Genomic DNA, 22,435 nt, shown 5'->3' with positions numbered 1-22,435 from the left:
ATGTACCTTCCTTCATCTTCATCCGGAATTGTTTACACCTTAGATCATTACCCTCATTCTCTTACCAGGTAAAAAACCTCTTTTTCTTGTTTCCTAATCATGACAATGAACCAAAAGGATTCATGAACGCTCATTAAATAACTTAACTCACATATTATTAGCTCACTTTTGACAATCTTCACTTCAAAATCAAAAGAAGCAAATTATTACTTTATTACATTCTCGCCCTTTTTAGTTGGGAGGGCGTTATAATGTGATGGTCAATCCCACTAATCGTTGGTAAAAGACTATCCCAAGAGTTGGCGGTGGGTGGTGGCCTTCCCTCTAATCATGCACTGCAAAATTAAGGACGGCTAGCGCAGATAGCCCTCGTGTAGCTTTACGTGAAATTCAAAACAATACAAACTTTACTAGGAGTTCTGATCTTGTAATCTGAAACACTGGCCAATGGCATGACTTGTGTGTTACCTTTTGAATAGCACAGACCAAATATACATTAACAGAATTTGAAATAAAAGCAAGTTTTCTACAGACCGCATGAAATAACTGTAGATAATTAATACATATATAGGAAACAGTTACCTATTTCACGTCACATGGACAGTAGTCTAATGCAGCTCTTACATATTGATTGTGATAATGGTTAGGAAATGGACTAAGTTATTGTTTTAAAGCTCAGATCCTTGTTTTGTAATCGATCTCTAAACTGTTTGAAACTTCAGGAGAATATAGCATGATAATAGTGTCTGAAATGACGTTGTTGTATTAGACAAAACACGCCTGTCCCCCAGTGACAGAGCGGTATGTTTGCGAACTTACAACGCTAGGATCCTGGTTTCGATACCCACAGTCGGCAGAGCACAGATAGCCCATTCTGTAGCTTAGTGTTTAATTACAAACAAATAAAACACACCAAACTTTCATATTTTTCAAAAGGTAATAAAAATGAAATATTAAACGGATTATCTTTCTGTGTCGGGGAATTTAGGCGAAGCAATGTAAACTCCAGTTAGTTTCGTTTTGCAACTAAACGACAGCGTAATTATGATAACATTAGACGTTTGAGCACTTGTGAAGGCGGGGAAAGATATAAACCATTTGCAACCGTCCTATTTCACTGTCAAATAGCAATATTGGCCACACTGAAAATAAATAATTTAAAACAGGAAGAGAGTGAAATTATCTCGAATGATATAAAAGAGGCCCCTGCATGGCCAGGTGGTTAAGACATTCGACTCGTAATCCGAAGGTCGCGGGTTCGAATTCACGTCACACCTAACGTGCTCGCCCTTTCAGGCGTGGGAGCGCTATAATGTAACAGCCAATCCTACTATTCGTTGGTAAAAGAGTAGCCCAAGAGTTGGCGGTGGGTGGTGATGACTAGCTGCCTTCCCTCTAGTCTTACATTGCTAAATTAAGGATGGCTAGCGCAGGTAACCCTCGTGTAGCTTTGCGCGAAATTCAAAACAAACAAACATAGCTATAGAAGAAAATTAATTAATTAGACCTACGCAGCTCAAACTTATTTGGAATCAATGCCAATGAAGATGAGAAATTGCAGTTTCTGAATGATCGTGTGCATCTTCGATCGGTATGAAAAATTTGCTCCGATTTGCTCTTGTTTCATTTTTGCTCTTTTGCTTAAGTCTTATAATGAGAATAATCTTAAATAATTACCATGTTCTTTATAAGTCTAATTCAAGTTAAATCTCGTTTTTAAATTTGAATAAAAAAGTCTAAGTTAAATGATGGTTTTTTATTAAAGCTCAGTATCACTTTGCTTCAAGAACTGTCTCTGAAGTTAAATTACCTCATGGTTTGTGTCTAGAGAAAATAATAAAAAGTTGACACATATTTCCTGCTCTCAGTTCTGTTACTGCTGTTTCAGCGTAAAGATATACAACCTCCAAACCCACGTGAGTGGCATCGTATACCGAACCCCACAGCTCTGCAGAATGTAGGTGTTTATGACATTTTCGCGGTTCCACAAAAGACTGTCACACCTCAGGGAAACCAACGTATTCCAAGTTGTTATTTTTTAAGCTTACGTGACCTACCGAGCCAGAAGTCAGTGGTAATGACAGTGTATTGAAGCCAATGTCTTTTAGGTCTCACATATCTTTGCTGCAGTCTTGAAAAGTCTTTTCCAAAACAGCAGCAGGAATGGTAATGTTAGCAACTGGAAACTGCATTCTCAAATATTACTCTATTAACAGCCTACCAGAAACATGATGTTCACCACCAAAACCTTTTGTGTAAAGTTCTTTGAAAGGTATGAACGAGCCAGTGTAGATATACGTGTGCATAGGTATAGTACAAGCGGTCCCCTCCTCTGTTTACCTTACACAAAAAGCCTGAGTGCACAGACAAGCCGTGGTGGGAGAAAGGCATCAGGAGACTGAGATGGCTAAATATTTGTACTTACTAGCTGATGGTCAGTAAACGTAAGGCGGAAGCTCATTCTTCACCACAGTTTACACTCGTGCTCACGTGACAGTGTTGGGGACTGTGCAAAGACAAGGGGGAAGGAAGTACCATTAAGATGTGAAAGAGGGCTGAGCATTTACACACACACAAAGACACTGTAATAGATGCATAAATCACAATGTATACATATATACTGTACGGTTAGGGTATTAAAACAATATTTACCACAGAAATAGCTACGAGTAAATGATTTAAACTGTTCGCTTCTGTGGTAGCGATGTAGTGTGAAAACCAATATAAGCAATGCATTATTAAACGAGCCTTAAAACTACTGTGTACGTACCAAATTAATAGCTCTGAGTAACTGGTTTAAAATATCGGCTTGTGTAGAAGTCACGTGCTGCGAAAAACCAATAAAAGCAATGCATTATTGAAAAGCATTGTTGCGTTTAGAATTTAAATACTACTTAACATTAGTTAATTTTCAAATTCCCGATTTGTTTTTATATTGTTCACTCCCGGGAGGATTCAAGTATTGTTTGTTTGTTTAGACTTTGCGCAAAGTTACAGGCAGGGTATCTGCACTAGTCCTCTCTAATTTATCAGTGAAAGAAAGGGAAGACAGCTAGTCATCACCACCCACTTCCAACTCTTAGCGCGTAAGGCGTGCGACTCGTAATCCGAGGGTCGCGGGTTCGCGCCCGCGTCGCGCTAAACATGCTCGCCCTCCCAGCCGTGGGGGTGTATAATGTGACGGTCAATCCCACTATTCGTTGGTAAAAGAGTAGCCCAAGAGTTGGCGGTGGGTGGTGATGACTAGCTGCCTTCCCTCTAGTCTTACACTGCTAAATTAGGGACGGCTAGCACAGATAGCCCTCGAGTAGCTTTGTGCGAAATTCCAAAACAAACAAACAAACAAACCAACTCTTAGACTACTCGTTTCATAACACACCCACGGTTGAAAGGTTGAACATGTACGGTGGGACGGGGATTCGCACCCTTGGCCCTCAGATTGCGACTCAAGCGCCTCAGCCAGCTGGCCATACCACGTATTGCATCATAATATTATAGTTTTAAGGAATTAGTCAAAACACTTAGGCTACATCGTTCATTTTCATGTAAAATACATAGAAAATCTCGCCAGTAAACAGAATGATTTATTGCAATATTTATAGTATTTTTGTTTATATTTTACGTGATTCATATAGCGATTCTATACGAAACAAGGTCAAGGGCCCATAATCAATTTGGTCCATAAATAATTTAGAAAAATCTGCTCAAAAATCAGCCTGTATTTCTAAAAGTCAGTTGAAACCAATCCGAATTAATTCAGTCGAGGTCCGTCTGCCAAAACAAAATTCTTTCATGACAATCCCGCTAGTTGATGAAAATAGAATAAATTAGAAATAGATTTGTTGGGAAATTTCCTTTACACGTTTATAAACAAACAAAATCATGTTCACCACGCGTACGGCAAAGATTAACTACAAAAGAGAAACAAAACAATTACACGTCATGCAAATTTGATACAACTTATTAATTTGTATTAAAATACTGAACTTTCAGCGAGTTCTGAGCTTTCTATTCAATTTTAGCTCGTGTAATATCCTCGAGTTTTGATGCCATTAAAAACGTTTCATAGTAATCGTCGTCTTAGGCATGTTTCACACTTGTGGAGGCAATTTTAGTGAGTATAAGATCACAAGACTTCCCCACTTTGACATTATTTTCAGCGAGTGTGATCTTAGGGCCGTTCCATACTTTTGATAGTATCTGTATGTTAACCGAAACAAGTTTTCCTGTACTACGTAAATAGCGTTTCATTTTTCTTCCTACTTGTGAATGTATCAGTAATCTTCTCACAACTGTCAGTTGATTTACTGGTGTAAATTTTGTTAACTTTTAGTATCATGTGCTTCAGTTAATACTATAAATACAAGAAATACCTTGGTGGAGAAAGGGCGTCAACTGGCATACAATGTCTGGTTGTGACACAACAAGACACATTTTTGAAAGTAGGTTTGTATGTTTGTTTTTTAATTTCGCGCAAAGCTACAAGAGGGCTATCTGCGCTGGTCGTCCCTAATTTTGCAGCGTAATATTAGAGAGAAGGCAGCTAGTCATCGCCACCCACCGCCAACTCGTGGGCTACTCTTTTACCAACGAAAGTTGAATTGACCGTTACCTTATAATGTCCCCACGGCTGAAAGGGCGAGCACGTTTGGTGTGACGTGAATTCGAACCAACGACCCTCGGATTACGAGTCGAACGCCTTAACCCACTTGGCCATGCCAAGCCTTGGAAATGGGGCGAGAGGCTGTTTCTTTGCCTAGGTTAATGCAAACAGATCTGTCATCCACGTGATACCAGGCCTTGGCGTAGAAGACGAATCTTCCAAAGAGGTATGACACCATTTTTGTCCTAAAACTGCAGATTTGTAAAAGGAAATGGTTTGTTATGGAACTATTCAAAAAATGAAAGCCAACCAAGAAATGAAAAAGAAATTGCCACCAGCTCCAAGAGTCTGGCTGCAACATATCTGCAGTGCACATATTTTCTACCCAGAAGATTATGTGAAATTGGGATGGCAACAATAAGACGATGACTTTCCAGTTTTATCAAATAACTTTCCAGCTGTGGATTATGTGACACAGAATATTTACCACATTCTTGCCTACAAAATTAATACAATTGTACAATAAATTTGATTAATAAATGTTTTTTCTTGTTAATAATCTAAGTAACCATTAAAAATTATTCATGTTGACCCCTAAGCTTTATTTTTCTCAACATAATAACGACAGATATGTAACTTACATGCATAAATATTCAACTTTCATTACTTCACTTTGTTTCACACTGTATCTAAAGCAGAACAGCTTGTTGATGTAAGTTACACTGCACATGTAAGCAACTCAACGTTCATAATACACATAGAGCAAATAACATAGGTGTCTCAAGCAAAAATATGTTCGAATTTGCAAAAAAAAGGGACAAAGTTGTCAGTGAATGTAGTTCGTTAGAAGTGCACCTTCTGTGAAAATTTTTAGGACTTCGATATCATATTCCTTTAAGAAACTTTTACAGACTAACAATTTGGATCTATATTAATACACTGGAGAGGAAGGAATATGTGATGTAAATCGTGAAGAATAAACATATAAAATTAATATGAAAACAAGGACTTTACTGACTAATGTGCAATACCTTATTTTTAACACATCAATCAGTTTATCGTACCATTTTGACTCGTTACTGCAAAATACATTTTAGAATCATTTCGCTATGTAACACAGTTTTTACTTTTTCTTGTACCTGGGCAGAATGTGTTATTTCCCAATTGCTTATGCCTAAAGTAAATGTAAAACACCTATTTTTCTCTTCAAACTTTCCTTTTGTAACCTGGGAGCGTATAACAAAAACATGATTGGAGACAATATTTGGGAACCGATACGTGAAAGTGATTTACATTACAGCTGCAAATCTCGAAAAACTACTCACTTCTAAACATATTTGTATAACTTTAGTATAAATACATGTAAATCTTGATTCATATGCTGTTTTATTCCGACCTTATGTAAATGAAAATGTGCAAATTTGCCCGTTTTATATATAAAATAGGTTAATTTCTAAATTTCATTATCCAGGTCACAAAAGCAAAGTTTGAAGGGAATAATAGCCATTTTCTCTGTACTTTTACAACATAAGCAGTAAAGAAATAACACATACTATCCAGGAAGAAAATTTGTGTTGCATAGTGTTATTTGTGTACTTATGTTAGGTATGAGGTTACTATTATGGTATGAATCTCATTTTGATTAAGACTGTAATTACATATTAGATATATTATTATTACAAATCACCTTCACTTTGAATTTTGATTCTGAGTTTTGAGCTATTTGCTCTTGAACCTGAAGTCGGCTCCCGAGCTAAAGTTTAGGAAGAGTTCCATTTTTTCCTGGGTTTGCTACGTAGCAAAAGACTGGAGATATTGGAGTATACAGCCGGAACTGGAGTGCTGTGTAACTCCACTTTTTCCTGTCTTTCATTTTAAATATTTAGAAATATGTATATATTTCTGTTCATCTCCACGGGAGATCTGGGTAGCTAATATGTCAACAAACTACAGATTACCACTAATACCACTTTATTTACACTATATTGGCGTGGCTAATCTCCACTATCCAGGAACATAATTTGTTTTACATAGTGTTATCTCTCCATAGTGAGTCATTATTTTCGACCATAGACTCATTTAAAGTTATGAAATTATTAAGCTTTCCAAAGATAAAAAAAAAGTGCTGACCGTTTTTCTCCCCCGCCCAACGCCTATCCCTACAAATAAACATATTTCATGAATTAGATATTTGAGCACTGTGAAGCTCATCCGTGATTTTGAATTATCAGCTATTTTAGTAGAGCAAGAGCTTTTAGTTTTCTAATTCTGCCATTTGAATATTAGAATCGCTTTCGCGCAAATAGCTTTTTTTGCGCAAAGCTACACGTGAGTTACCTGCGCTGACCGTCCCTAATTTAAAAATAAAAGCCTAGAGGGAAGAAGGCTAGTCATCACCACCTAGCGCCAAGCGTTGGGGTGTTCTTTTACCAACGAAGAGTGGGATTAACTGTAACATTATAACGCCCCCTCACAGCTGAACGGTAGAGTATATTTGGAGGTACGAAGATTCAAACTCGTGACCCTCATATTAAGAGTCAAGTACCCTAATCACCTGGCCATGTTGAGCCTAACGTAAAAGAAAATAATATTCCAAAGAAGAACTTATTATCGCGAATATTGCCGTGAAAACATAAAATTCTTTTAATTCTGTCTTTTAGCAAGTTGTTCGGAAACAGTCACTAGTTTCTAACTTTTAACTCCTATAACATTCGTACAGTTTTCAAGCAGTAGTTTACTTCGTATAATCCCTCAGTATCGAAACACTAAAAGCGATATCATTGTAAAGTAATGGATCAGAATCGCTTAACCTTTTTTTCCAGCCTCACGCAGTACGATATATATATGTATACATTTCCAAATCTTTTTATAGGTCTTTGGTTTACCATTGTTTTTATTTAAATACTGACTTTATAGAAGTGTTCGCATGCAATCGTGTCTCAAACTTTGGAACGGATGTGACGAAATCAGTAAACGTAAACAAGACGGCTGTTTAAAGTGGCTCGTTATGGGTTTATGTCAGAGGTTTTCTGCCCAAACACAGACGTCAAATCAGTATTATAAGAAGGCCGTTAGTGCTATTCGCTACAAAGACGTAGCGGAGCAGATGGGGCTACAGGCAGATCCCACTAGTGATAGGAATCAAGAACAATTCAACCACAAATCTCCAACCAAAGTAGTTCTTTTTACACTGTCTGTACGCATCTGCGTTCGTGTATATTTCTGAAAGAGCAATTTCTCTGGCCTTTTCACAGAGGTTTGTTACTGTACCATTATATAGGAGAGGAAGAATGCTAAGAAACGTCTTTGTTACAGCAATATCACAAGGACGAACATGATTATCTGCATGCCATTATCAACAGGTTTTTTTCATCTTTCAAACGCGGTTGGTTGATGTATACACAAACACTAGACCGAACACAACGAGGCATCAACAGCAAACGTTCTTCAAAAATGACATTCATACGAACATGGGTGTGTGTTTGTGTATGTGTTTTCTTGCAGCAAAGCCACATCGGGTTATCTGCTGAATCCACCGAGGGGAATAGAACCCCTGATTTTAGCGTTGTAAATCCGTAAACTGTACCAGCTGTACCAGGGAGGGACAGAAACATGGGACCTTCATTTGCTAAAAAAACAGCAATAAACGTAATGTGGTTTGTTTGTGTTTTTCTTCTCTCTCTGTCTATGTGTAAAGCTGTATAATAGAGCGTTTATGTTGTACCCACCGTAGGAGCTGAACCTTCAATTTTAACGTTATAAGTCATTAAGCCATCGAGAAGGAAATATATTTCTTAAGCATAATCTTTGTTTTACTTTTGACTCGTGAAATGTTTAATAATTCTTTACAACTATCTCTGTGAAGTAATTAAATATTTTACGTGTTAAAATTAAAAACTGATATCCATTTGACGTCAGTAACACAACAGCACACAAACGACAAAGAGATATTCCAGTACGATAAAATATGTTTATCATCATCATTTACATTGTCAATATAAATAACAATAACCATAGTAAGACTTTAGTTTCAAATATTACAAAATTAAAAGATTAATGGAAAATGGTGACGTAATCGAGTTTACTGATGTAAAACATTTAGTTTTAACTGTGTGTAAAATAACTGGAACGAACAAACTACAAAGACCACTCACTATCTTACATACATTTCTAAAACACTTTAAACCTTTTATAAATATATATATTACTTGTTTTACAATTAAAGAATCTAAATAACTACAGTATTAGGAGCTTTAATGTACTACGTTAAAAGCTGGTTTTGGTTTTGTTTGTTTTAAATTTCGCGCAAAGCTACTCGAGGGCTATCTGCGCTAGCCGTCCCTAATTTAGCAGTGTAAGACTAGAGGGAAGGCAGCTAGTCATCACCACCCACCGCCAACTCTTGGGCTACTCTTTTACCAACGAATAGTTGGATTGACCGTAACATTATAACGCCCCCATGGTTGCGAGGGCGAGCATGTTTTGTGTGACGGGGATTCGAAACCGCGACCTTCATATTACGAGTCGAGTGCCCTAACCACCTGCCTTGCCAGGCCAGCTGGTTTTGAAACTGAAGTTTTGCTTGCTTATTGAAATCATAGATTTATAGTTTATTTTAGACATCTGATTGCAGATTTACAAGTTAACACACTCATATATATAAAGTAGGTTTCATTTATGTATAATCCCCAGTAGTATAGGGGTATGTCCGTGGACTTACAACGCCGGAAACCGAATTTCTATACCCGTGGTTGGTTTAGCACAGAAAGTCAACTGTATACCCTTGTACTTGATTACAAATAATCAACCAACTTATATATATATATAGGTTTCAAGTATTATATGACTTACAATTTTTTATCATTTACACTTTTAATTTTCAAGAGATAGAGATAAATGTTTGAACACCAATGTAAAGGTCCTTAATCTTCCGGTTGGACAGCGATAAGTCTACAGACTTAGAACAATAAGATCCGGCTCTCGATTCCTCACGATGTATAGAGCAGATAGCTCTATGTACAAACAAACATCGTTGCTTTATATTGTGGCCCTCAAAAGGTATTCGTCATAGTTTGTTTCAACCATCTCTGCTTTATGTTCTGGCCCATAAAATATTAGTGTTCATGCACCTGTTTCAGCCATCTTCGCTGTGTTTTCTGACCCGCAAAGTGTCAGTGTTCACACATTTACGTTTTCGTGGATAACTACCATTCCTTACCAGCAGGTTATCTCATATTACATTATCTCAACTAAAAGTTACACCGTAATCGGGTTAGCTAATGGTAATTTTGTTGTCGTCTTATTTTCTAATGGATACAAGGGTATTCTTGATAAGGTGTTTGTTTAGTTGTTTGGAGGTAATGGTTACAATATTGTCTCTTGTAGCTGGTTTTGTCCACAATGTGCTCGGGTATTTTTATAGGTGTCCAGGAGAATTTTGGTGACAACTCAAGTAACCTCCTAGTATCTTTTCCTAAGTCCTAGTTGACTTTTCCTAGTATGTTATTAACATTGAAAAGCAACTGTCCAAAAAAGTCTAATATAACTTTAAAACAGTACTATCTGTCTCAACGGTATATCATGGTAATATATATATAAAATGAACAACTAGCCGGGTGAGCCTTATGACTCCATGATCTGTGAAGGTAGTTGATAAAGCAATGGTACAAGTCTGTACATGTCAATATTCCTTATTAAAAACTACTACAAATTTGAATAGTATTATATATAGAACTAATAAGCAACGCCACAGGTCAATAACGGTAAATTACTCAATAAAGACAAATAATAGGCCCGGCATGGCTAGGTAGGTTAAGGCGTTCGACTCGTAATCCGACGGTCGCGGGTTCGAAATACCGTCACACCAAATATGCTCGCCCTTTCAGCCGTGGGAGCGTTATAATGTGACAGTCAATCCCACTATTCGTTGATAAAAGAGCAGCCCATAGGTTGGCGGTGGGTGATGATGACTAGCTGCCTTCCCTCTTTTCTTACACTGCTAAATTAGAGACGGCTATCGCAGATAGCCCTCGTGTAGCTTTGCACGAAATTCAAAAATAAATTCACCTGATATTACCTTTAAAATACTGGTTTATATCGTGTGTGTGTTTTCGTATTGCAAATCCACATCGAGGTATCTGCTGAGCCCACCGAGGGGAATCGAACCGCTGATTTTAGCGATGTAAATCCGTAGACTTACCGCTGTACTTGCGGGGGACTCTGATCTATCTTACCTAACAAGAAAACTTTACACCAGAAAGTCGATGCTAATATAATTTTGGGGCATTATAATGTGATGGTCAATCCCACTATTCGTTGGTAAAAGAGTAGCCCAAGAGTTGGCGGTGGGTGGTGATAACTAGCTATCTTCCCTCTAGTCTTACACTGCTAAATTAGGGACTGCTAGCGCAGATAGCCCTCGTGTAGCTTTGTGTAGTATCATTAGAACGTCTTCAAAGCTTTGAAATGTTATGTTTGATGTCTCACAATTAGAAAAAAATACAACTTTTCTTGGAGGGGAAGGTGAATTGTAGTCGTTTACCCTTAGATATCCTGTAGTGTAACTACTCTAACGATTACAAAATGTGTTTTGTCAACCACACATTTAAATCAAACTTGTTTGTTAGGATAAAGCGTTAGTAAAGATACTTGTTTCGTTTAAACAGTGTGCAGTATAATCCAGCAAATTTATCGCAAGGGAACAGTTTTGGAGAAATAAGGTTTCAAAACAAAACAAAAGTTCACTGCACATGCGTGGTTTTCACACGTTGACTACAGTTATGATGATAGAATTACTGATTTTACTTATTCTTCAAAGTATTATTAGTTTTATAGAAAATACTGTAATTACACACAAAAAACAGTAACTTTGCACAACTTTAGAAACACGTGGCTAATTTATAAATTCAAAGGATCACCAACTCCAGTTATGTACGATTATATTATCAGTTACAATAATTAGAGTTATTCATCACGCTTTGAGTAAATATAAACTTCATGACGAAGTAGCTATTAATAATGTCAAAGATATCAGATAAGATGTGCAAGTTGGCGCCCAAAGCTCTGAATTTGTTCATGTTTGTTCATGTCAGTTCATTCAATACGTTCATTCTTTTCATTGAATGACTCATTATCAACTTTTTAAACTATTCTCAGAAATTATAAGTGTAAGACCCTTTTAAAGAGAAGTGAACACTTTAGATGAACAGCTAAAAATATACTTATTAACTTTCGACATAAATAACATTAAATGATCTGTGCTTATTAGCAGCAAGAAACAAGCTGAGCAGTAATAGCTCGTGAATGTCTGACGTCATTATCAGCTTTGATTAACAAAGTGCCGTTATCACCGTACGTCAGAATACTGCATGTATATTATATATAATGAGTACTACACTGCATTTTCTTCATCGGCTTCGTAAAGTTAGTTATAGGAAAGTACATTTGATCTACTCATAAAACTTTTTCTCCTGGTGGGCGAATTGAATCACTGATTTCTCCTTTGAATCTTGATTTCTCATAGACTGGCTTTATTACTCATTTCAGGAGGTCTCCTTTTGTTTTGTTTTTATTTTGTACTTCAGAAAGTGACAAGAGAAGTAGTATACAAGTTTAAAATTCATCTGATTAGAACAGTTAATCAAATAGGTGCGGAATACAAACCATGAGGATTTTGACCTTATATAAAACTGTGTGTGTGTGAAACTGTTGATATCTTTTCATAGTGGTATATATATTTTCCCTCTTATTTTAAATCGCCAGCTTTCTTGTTTGGACTGAGTAAATTGCAGCAAACAACTAGTGAGGTACAAATATAGACCAAATTACTCTGCAAATTCCAACTGAGGAATAGATAAAAGAAAATCAAGCAGCGATAAAAGAGCCCATGAGGAAACTCATCTGCATATTATGAAACAAAAACGTAAGGTTTGATGTTACGGTTTAAGGAACATTTTGCCGTTAAACTTCTAGTTTTGGGAATAAGAAAAATAAGAAAAAGGAACTTTAAATCCACGTGATCGTATGGTGTCAACATAACTAAATGAAGCAATAGAACATTTCAATAGCGATCATAAGAAAGTGGCATAATGGTAGGCTTACTGACAAATGACTGATTTTTCACATATAAACGTAAAAGCTCTAGACACATTACAAAGAAAAATGGAATTTGATAATGGACGGAAGAGACGAATTTTGACGTTTATAAGAGACTCAAAGAAAGTTCTTTTGCAGCGACAAGCAAACAGTGAACATAGTGTGCTGATGTTCTTCTGCAACAGGAACAATAACTTGTGTTCTCAGATGATGGTATAATAAAATGATAGAATGACGCAGAATAATAACACTATATCTATGTAGTTCGTCACGCACTACACATTACGAGACGTTTATTGGTCCATTCGATAGTGATTAAATAGAAAATATATTGAGAAGGAAGGAGCAGATGATATAACAATGATAACTTGACAAAAAACGGTGTACAAGTATAAAGAAATGGTTTATTTTGGTAAAGCATATTACAGGTTCCGATAGAAAATTGGTTTACCTTCTCAGAGACACAGACCAGTGTTCTGTTAAAATGGGCCCGACATGGCCAGGTGTTTAAGGCACTCGACTTGTATTCCGAAGGTCGCGCGTTCGAATCCCAGTCACACCAAACATGCTCACCCTTTCAGCCGTGCGGGTATTGTAACGTGACGGTAAATCCCACTATTTGTTGGTAAAAGAATTGGAGTGAGTGGTGATGACTAGCTGCCTTCCCTCTAGTCTTACACTGCTAAATTAGGGACGGTTAGCGCAGATAGTCCTCGTGTAGCTTTGCGCGAAATTAAAAAATAATAATAATAATTTGTCAAAATATAATATTTTCCTCAAACACAAACCACTTTATTATGTTTACAAATCGTTTTGTGTTAAGTTAGTATTATATAAGAATAATGATCCTCCATATACACAAAATGATATAAATAGTTATGGAATGGTAAGCTCAAAACTCCAGATGCTAAGTGAATTAAAAATGCGTGCACTGGTTGCAAGGGAATGATGCAAATCAGAAGCTAACTAATGTAAAACAATGTTTGGGAAATTATCTTCAAAAAATGTAAGGAAGTACCAGTGGTAATATGACTGGTATATGAAGTTATATACTTAAGACTTATAAAACCGTTAGGGTACACACTAATTAGCGTAGAAAAGTAAAATGCACATTAGCTAGAAACATATATGAAGAAAGAGAAGTCACACATTAGTAGAAACATGTTGTCTATAATTTAAAAACTTACACTTTGAAGCAAAAACTAAGTAAGTGAAATAAAATGGGTGATAACGTCCCTCACCTAATTCATTCCAAGCCTACAACACTCAAAGTCCTTTACTTAAGCTTATAACGCAAAACATCTCTTATCTAATTCATGCCAAGCCTATAACACATAACGTCCCTCATCTACTTCACTCAAAACCTGGAACTCACAACGTTCTTTACTTAATTTCCTCCAAGCCTAGTATAACACATAACGTCCCTCATCTACTTCACTCAAAACCTGGAACTCACAACGTTCTTTACTTAATTTCCTCCAAGCCTAGTATAACACATAACGTCCCTCATCTACTTCACTCAAAACCTGGAACTCACAACGTTCTTTAAATTTCCTCCAAGCCTAGTATAACACATAACATCCCTCATCTACTTCACTCAAAACCTGTCACAACGTTCTTTACTTAATTTCCTCCAAGCCTAGTATAACATATAACATCCCTCATCTACTTCACTCAAAACCTGGAACTCACAACGTTCTTTACTTAATTTCCTCCAAGCCTAGTATAACACATAACATCCCTCATCTACTTCACTCAAAACCTGGAACTCACAACGTTCTTTACTTAATTTCCTCCAAGCCTATAACACACAACGTCCCTCACATAATTCAATCAAAACATAGAAGCTACAAAGTTACTTGCCTAATTCACTCTCTACAGCTAATTGGAAAATATACTTAATGGTGTCACAAATTGTTTTCGATTTCAGGAAAGTAATAACTACTTCGGTGGTAAATTTGTATTATTTAATTTAGTTGAAGCAAAATTAACATGGAAGTGGTAAGCTAACAAAAAACACCATGCTAACTTATATATTTAACAATATAACTGTTAGACAGAGAGAGTCTAAAGTGCGTAAGTTATACAGTTATATCAAATGAATTTGACACACATACATCTATTGTGTAGGCTATTTTAGTTTCACAGACCTCAGACATGGGTTTTATCAAAATACAATTTTTATCCTTCGGTTAACACTGGCTGAATGGATGTTAAGTGGCTAGAGTTACCATTTCAGTGCACAGGATCACTTGTGCAATTTGAGAGCTGATTTAAGCATGTTAATGACTAGATCGAGTCTCTTGAAATAAAAACACGTGAGTAACACGAGCCTATCTTCGGGAATGTTATATGTGAGTTACAGGAGTGTTGAACACAGCTGTTCTGATGACGACATGGCATCTACGTGGGGGCGGGCGAGAGAGATGTCTAGATTCCGCTTCAAGATGGACCCGAGTCTGCGCGGGGCAAATTCTGGAATGGGAGGGTTCGGAGGAAGCATCAGCGGAAGTGGGAAGGTGGTCCAGATGTAATATTATCAAGTTTCACTCTCCCTTAGCAACAATAACCAAACCCAATCCCCCACGGACAAGTCATCTCGAGAGAGAAATCAGTGCCATACTTGACATCACGTGGAGAAGCATACTTCACTATCAGATGCTCGTTGCTCGTGAAATGAAATTGAGGACCCTGGACAAGCGTATTTTAGCTAACAGACTCTAACAAAAACTTTTTTTTTAATTATGTTTCAGTGCCTTAAAATGTTACTTTAGATATTTTATGAGGCCTGGCATGGCCAGCGTTTTGGCCGCTCGACTCATAATTTGAGGGTAGTTCGAATTCTCGTCACATCAAACATGCTTATCCTTTTTGCCGTCAGGACGATATAATGTAACGGTCAATCCCACTATCCGTTGGTAAAAGAATAACTCAAGAGTTGGCGGTGGGTGGTGATAACTAGCTGCATTCCCTCTAGCCTTACACTGTTAAATTAGGGACGGCTAGCGCAGATAGCTCTCGCGTAGCTTTGCGCGAAATTCAAAAGAAAGTAAACCAATAATACGCTGTATAAACACGTGGAGCCTATTCATGCATACGCAATAGGACTAATACAAAAGCTTTGCGCGAAATTTAAAAAATATATATCAAGACATTTTGTGTTTAGTAAGTGAAATATATTTATCTTTCATAACTAACGAGATATTGATTAGCGATTTAGTCATCCACCGACAGAATAAATAACTATAAGCTATCGTGGTGCTCTGCTTTAAATATTATTACTCTATTACAGAGTTTCTAAAACATATCTGTAGAAAAATCCTAAAACACTTTTTGTAAAACAATTTACTTTAAAACTATACCCAACCAACTTTTTTGTAACCTGTAAAACTGCGACAGATATCCTAAAAGACTGTGGTAAAATTTCCTCTACAATATCTGCTTTATATCGGTTTCTGTAACTGGTAATTCAGCAGAAAATATCGTACTAAACTACTGTTTATGTGACAGTTTACTCTATAAAATTTGCCTCAGATCAGTTTCTGTAACCAGCAAGTCTCCGAGAAATGACCTGAAATAACTTATTTTAAAAACCCAACTTTGCCTCAGCTTCTGTAACTCATAACTCTGCATAAGAAATCATAAAACATACTTATAAAACTTACTAATGTCTATGTAGTATGACTCTACATACATAAGAGTTCCCCGCATTATTTATCTATCATGTTTTTTCCGCATACATATATATATATATACATAATTATCTCTGGTAATGTTTCTTTAGCATGTTTCTCGTAACCTTTCTTACACTCCCGTTTGTCTAATGTGTGAAAATCCAAACGCAGAAGAAGTATAAATTTCTTTCTACAGAGGTTTCCAATACCACATGTTCCTTTGGTGATATAACTGCTCAAATACACAACTATGTACCGATCAGCAGGTGATGGGTCTCTACTACTTTTAAACTGTTTTTTATTCGTGCTTAGCAATGTGGAATAAAATTCTATCAGATACACCTTTTATACTGTCTGCCTTCCTTCAAAGAAGCAAATTTTGGGCCCGGCTTGGCCAGGTGGTCAGGGCGTTCAACTCGCAATCTGTGACTTGCGGGCTCAAATCCCAGCCACACCAAACATGCTCGCCCTTTCAGCCGTGAGGGCTTTACAATATTACGGTTAATCCAATATTCGTAAGTAAAAGAGTAACCCAAGAGCCAGCGGAAGATTATGATGTTTATCTGCCTTACCTTTAGCCTTACACTGCTAAATTAGGGACGACTAGCACAGATAGCTCTCGTGTAGCCTTTTGCGAATTTTAAAACAAACAAACTAATCCACTGAGCTTCTATAATGCTTTTACCACACGTTGATATATATAAACCCGCAGTATGTCTGCGGGCTTATAACGCTAGAAATCGAGTTTTGATACCTGTAGTGAGCAAAGCACAGATAGCCCATTGTGTATCTTTGTGCTGAATTACAAACAACCAATTATAACAATCCATAAATGAGTATTATGGTGTATAAATTAAAATAAAATAAGTTAGATAAAAATAAATGTTGGGAAGAAAAGAACGAAAGGCAAAGTTTCTTCTAAAGTTGACTCTGATGTCATAAGTCGACTTCCTTTTTATATCGTTTTTTTTTCTTCTCTTTCTCCCTAACGTCCTGTTACAACCTTTGTTGAAATTGCTATCATAAGTGACGGTGATTCCAATATCGATTTGGAAAAAAAGTGGAGCAGCAGTGGTAAATAAGAGCAGTTATTTATTCAACAAAATAACTTAACAAGTTTGAGGTGTAAAAACCCTGTATACTTCGACAGATATAAGAACGTTTTGGCTGGTTACTCAAACAGTAGAAACCAACTGAAAGTAACTTGACAAATGTTTATCGTCAGTTTAGAACCTGCCATTAAACAGAATGATGTGACGTAGAGTTTATTTTAAGTTTGTTTTTGTTTGAATATCGCGCAAAGCTACACGAGGGCTATCTGAGCGTAAGATCAGAGGGAAGACAGCTAGTAATCACCACCTACCGCCAACTCTTGGGCTACTCTTTTACCAACGAATAGTGGGATTGACCGTGCATAATAACGCCCTCACGGCTGAAAGGACGATAGTGTGCAAGGAATTAGAAACCGGGACCGTCAGATTTCGAGTCGAGCGCCCTAACCACGTGACCATGCTTGGCGGTCACATTGTAATGAAAGAAAAACTAAGTTTCAACAGTACATGGAAAAATACATCAAAATTTCCTAGAACACCAATTGACCTTTATGACGTCACTCAACCCCTTTTATACATATTTCTGGTTCAATTATATTATCATTCCGAGTTCGCCTCGGAAGAAGAAAGTTCCACCTTTCGTAAGCACTCGGATTATGGGGTTATTATCACTTTAAAAAGCTAGTTAACATTTCGAAAACAAGATAAACTGCGTGTATAGAGACAAGTAATTGAATAATTCTGAGGTTGCATGTATCAAGATCTTAAAAAAATTATTTTTAATAAAATGTAAAAAAAAGAAATATTCTTGCTCTAAGTTATTATTTTATAACATGATTTTTTTTTGTTTCACTTCGCCAAAAGTAGAATATCACATTCACGTGTTTTAGTTGGTTCTATGTTTGTATATCACGTGTCAAGATGACAGTGTAGATAGAAACAACTCTACAAAGTTAATAATAGTACGTTTGTCAGGGAAGAGATAGAAGAACTTGAGAAATAAACATCCCAGCACGTGGAAAGGATACGTGATAATTCTATTTTAGACATTTCATGATATATTTTGGACCGCTTAGATAAATTCCATTTTATAGCATGCTACAACCTCTTGCATAAAAAATAAAACGTCTTTCTCTTTCAGCTGCTTACAAAACTATATATTTGTGCCCGCCATGCACGTGTCCTAAATGAGAATTATGTGCCGTGCCACATGCACGTTAACCTACACGAAATGTTTCATCGGAAAAGTAGTACAAAAATGATTTAAAGAAACGGCCAAGTATGAAAAGATTTACACGCGTAATGTATATTATTCATAACGTTTTTTTTTGTTCTTCACACCTGTATTTCACTTATGTTAGGTGTCAAAACCAATGTATACTAGATATGAATACAAAAAAAATCTGTGTCCAGCACGGCCAGGTGGTGAAGGCACTCGACTCGTAATCCGAGGGTCGCGGGTTCAAATCCCCCCCCCTCACACTACATATGCTCGTCCTTTTAGCCGTAAGGGCGTTAAAATGTTACTTTCAATCCCACTATTCGTTGGTAAAAGAGTAACCCAAGAGTTGGCGGTGGGTGGTGATGACTAGTTGCCTTCCCTCTAGTCTTACACTGATAAATTAGGGACGGCTAGCGCAAATAGCCCTCGTGTGGCTTTGAGCGAAATTAAAAACAAACAAACAAAAGAATATATTTAAATGAACATGCGTGTAAGTACGAAACTTTATACCAAACAACCCACTGTTACAGAGTAAGTTTTAACCATCTTACGGTAAAGACATAAAAGTGAGTTACACAAACAACGCAAGACCTTCTGCGATGATTAAGACTGGAATGTTATTTACACTTTTAGAATTCCACCCTTAATCCATCAATTCGTTTAAACATTTTTAAACTGTTTTTGCACCAAGTTATTTGTAGCGCTATAACTTAGCAAGGTGAAAAGTCTTCAATAACTTATGTGTCACACAGAACCTAATAACAAATACTGTCGCTACTGCACCTAATACCACGTTTTTACTACCGGCTTTTCCTATGTATTTTAAATAGAAATTGATCGATTGTATCCAGTTTTTAGTAGTTCTTGACATTAAGTGTTGAAAGAAGAAAACGATAGAATTATTTAATATCGTGTAATATGTTGTGTACACGTGAATGGTATAAACTTCAAGTCGGTGAAACGGATAGCATGTTCAAACTGCTGTGGTCTGATAGGTTGACATACTTACCTAATCTTACCACAGTTTATTCCAAAATATGTACCTACTGTAGTTCTTTTTTCCTCAGGTCTTATCCACAGGTGTTTGTAATTAATTTATCCAACTATTCTACATTTAATTCCTGCCTGAACTCTCTGTCTTAAGCCTAACTTATTTTGTTTTATTCGTGTTTCCTTGGCAACGAATTGGGTTTGCACTGAATACCTTGTTTGGTTTATTTATTTCAAAACCTTTCTGGTTGGAGAGTGTTACACAGACACATAGTTATATACGACTTAAATTTAAAATAGAATTGAAAATATTACTTCTTTGTCACAAATTATAACACTGAAACTTGCTCTTATATTAATGCGTTTTTGTTTTTTTTGTATCCTTTTTGCAAAGTTTTGAAAGAAGTGCAGTTGTTTGTTTAGGGTTACCGAAGGTAACTGATTCTGTAACGAAACGACGTTTGCTCAAGGTTACATGACGTACTAATGTTGCAAAGAACTGACGTTTGTTCAGGGTTAACTATGGTAACTAATCTTGTAAGGAAATGATGTTTGTCCTTGGTTAACTAAGATAACTAATGTTGTAACGAAATGATGTTTGTCCTTGGTTAACTAAGGTAACTTATGTTGTAACGAAATGATGTTTGTCCTTGGTTAACTGAGGTAACTTATGTTGTAACGAAATGACGTTTGTTCAAGGTTACATGAGGTAACCAATATTGCAAAGAACCGATGCTGGTTAAGGGCTAACTAAGGTTGCACATTCTGGGTTAACGAAAATAATTTAAGATGTTGTATTGTGAAGTTTGTTCTGTGGTAACTACAGACGTGGCTATGTAATGGTAAAAAAGTAGTTACTTAGTTTTCATTTCGTTCTGCAGTGTGTCGCGTATTATATTTCTGTATGTACATATCACGTAATCCCAGACATATGAATCTATGTTCCTTATACCTTTAGTGTTTCTCTAAATAATACTATATAGAAAGAGGAATAGAGAGCTCATAAATTATGCAAGTTTATATTGATGGTGCACCTGTTGTTTTTTATTGGAAGTTCCAAAGAGAATTACATTCTTTGAGCGATATTTAATAAGAAAACGAAAGAAGCATTAATAGCATCTTAAACGGATAAACAGCAGAGATTCTTGGTTTAAACACTGTAAACTAATTTACGCGGGGCACGTTAATCAACCAACACATACGCTCGCGCATATACGACGTTTAAAATTAGTGTAGGATAGAAATGCATATGTATTTTTCCTTACCCTTTGAAAGGGCCCGTCTTTTCACTTTGATGTTCCTGTTAATTCGAATTTGGAGATTTTCTTTATATACCTGATATCATTTCTAATAATCTAAGGCAAATTGTTAATTAGATTTCCAACTGTTTGTCATAAAAAAGATGTTTAAGTAAGGCCACGAGATTTCTCATAAAGTGCAAGACTTTTAGGTATGACCAAGCGTGTTAAGGCGTTCGACTCATCTCCGAGGGTGGCGGGTTCGAATCCCGGTCGCACCAAGCATGCTCGCTATCCCAGCCGTGGGGGCATTATAATGTGACGGTGAATCCCACTATTCGTTGGTAAAAGAGGAGCCCAAGAGTTGGCGGTGGGTCGTGATGACTAGCTGTCCTTCCTTCTAGTCTTACACTGCTAAATTAGGCACGGCTAGCGCAGATAGCCCTCGAGTAGCTTTGCGCGAAATTCAAAAACAAACAAAAAAAGCAAGACTTTAAGCGAAAGAAAAATAAGTGTGATTCAGAAACTTATATTAATGACTTAAAATTATAATTACAGCTTTGTTACGAGAAATGTTTCATTGACAAATTTAGGTGTAAATTCGTATCGAGCTAATATATGAGGAACTGACTTCATCGGAACTTGTCAACTGAATCATTTATTTCTCGTTTTGTGATTTATTTTTATTTCGGTTTTATACGTTTTATTTTAAATTCGATTAACTTATAATTATTTATATCTTCATTAGAGCATCTGACTTTTGGTTTAAAATGTATTCAGGTTTATCATCTGACGAAAACATTTGAGATCGAAAACAGATAAAAACTGCAGTATCGCTATTTTAAAAATATATATAAAAAAAATGAAAATGTGGCGCAACCTGTCGACTTTTTCGTGTTGTATCAATGTCTCTAGAATATTTTAAAAATAATTTGAATTAAAAGTATGCTTTAATATATAAAAATTGTATAGCTTTTGTAGTTTCATTATTGTATTGTAAATAACCAAATAAAGCAACATGAAACATAGACGCACAGATAAAAAAATTAACTACGACGAGATAACATTGGAAAATAAATTATTTAAAATTGTATATTATTTATACATAAACGTATATTTAAATCGCGAATATATATACGGTGGCCTAAAAGTAATAAATAAACTAAATCTATTTCCCAACAACGACCACTGTCCGAAATAAAACAAAATATGAATTAAAATGGATTAGTTCATTCAAAACGTCTGTTCTATCATAGAAATTACTGCTGCCGTTTCTCTTGCACTGACTGAAAGAAAAGACGAAAATATACATTTACGAACAGTCAAAATCCTTTCATTCTAAGGTCAGTCTGTGCATTATATCCTGACCCGGCATGGCCAGGTGGGTTAAGGCGTTCGACTCGTAATCTGAGGGTCCCGGGTTCGAATCCCGGTCGCACCAAACATGCTCACCCTTTCAGCCGTGGGGCGTTATAATGTGACGGTCAATCCAACAATTCGTTGGTAAAAGAGTAGCCCAAGAGTTGGTCCTGGGTGGTGATGACTAGCTGCCTTCCTCTAGT

General features: G+C 36.5%; 1 long non-coding RNA gene across 8 annotated transcripts in view; it reads right to left on the bottom strand.

Moving 5' to 3' along the window:
• Positions 1–22,435, bottom strand: part of LOC143228592 (uncharacterized) — a 93,713-nt gene that overhangs the window by 70,417 nt on the left and 861 nt on the right. The gene's annotated exons all lie outside the window — the stretch shown is intronic.

The sequence above is a fragment of the Tachypleus tridentatus genome, chromosome 1, assembly GCF_004210375.1.
Source record: "Tachypleus tridentatus isolate NWPU-2018 chromosome 1, ASM421037v1, whole genome shotgun sequence".
NCBI classification, from domain to species: Eukaryota; Metazoa; Arthropoda; class Merostomata; order Xiphosura; family Limulidae; genus Tachypleus; species Tachypleus tridentatus.
The sequence above is the reverse complement of the archived record's forward strand: the minus strand, read 5'-3'. Positions and strand labels throughout refer to the sequence as shown.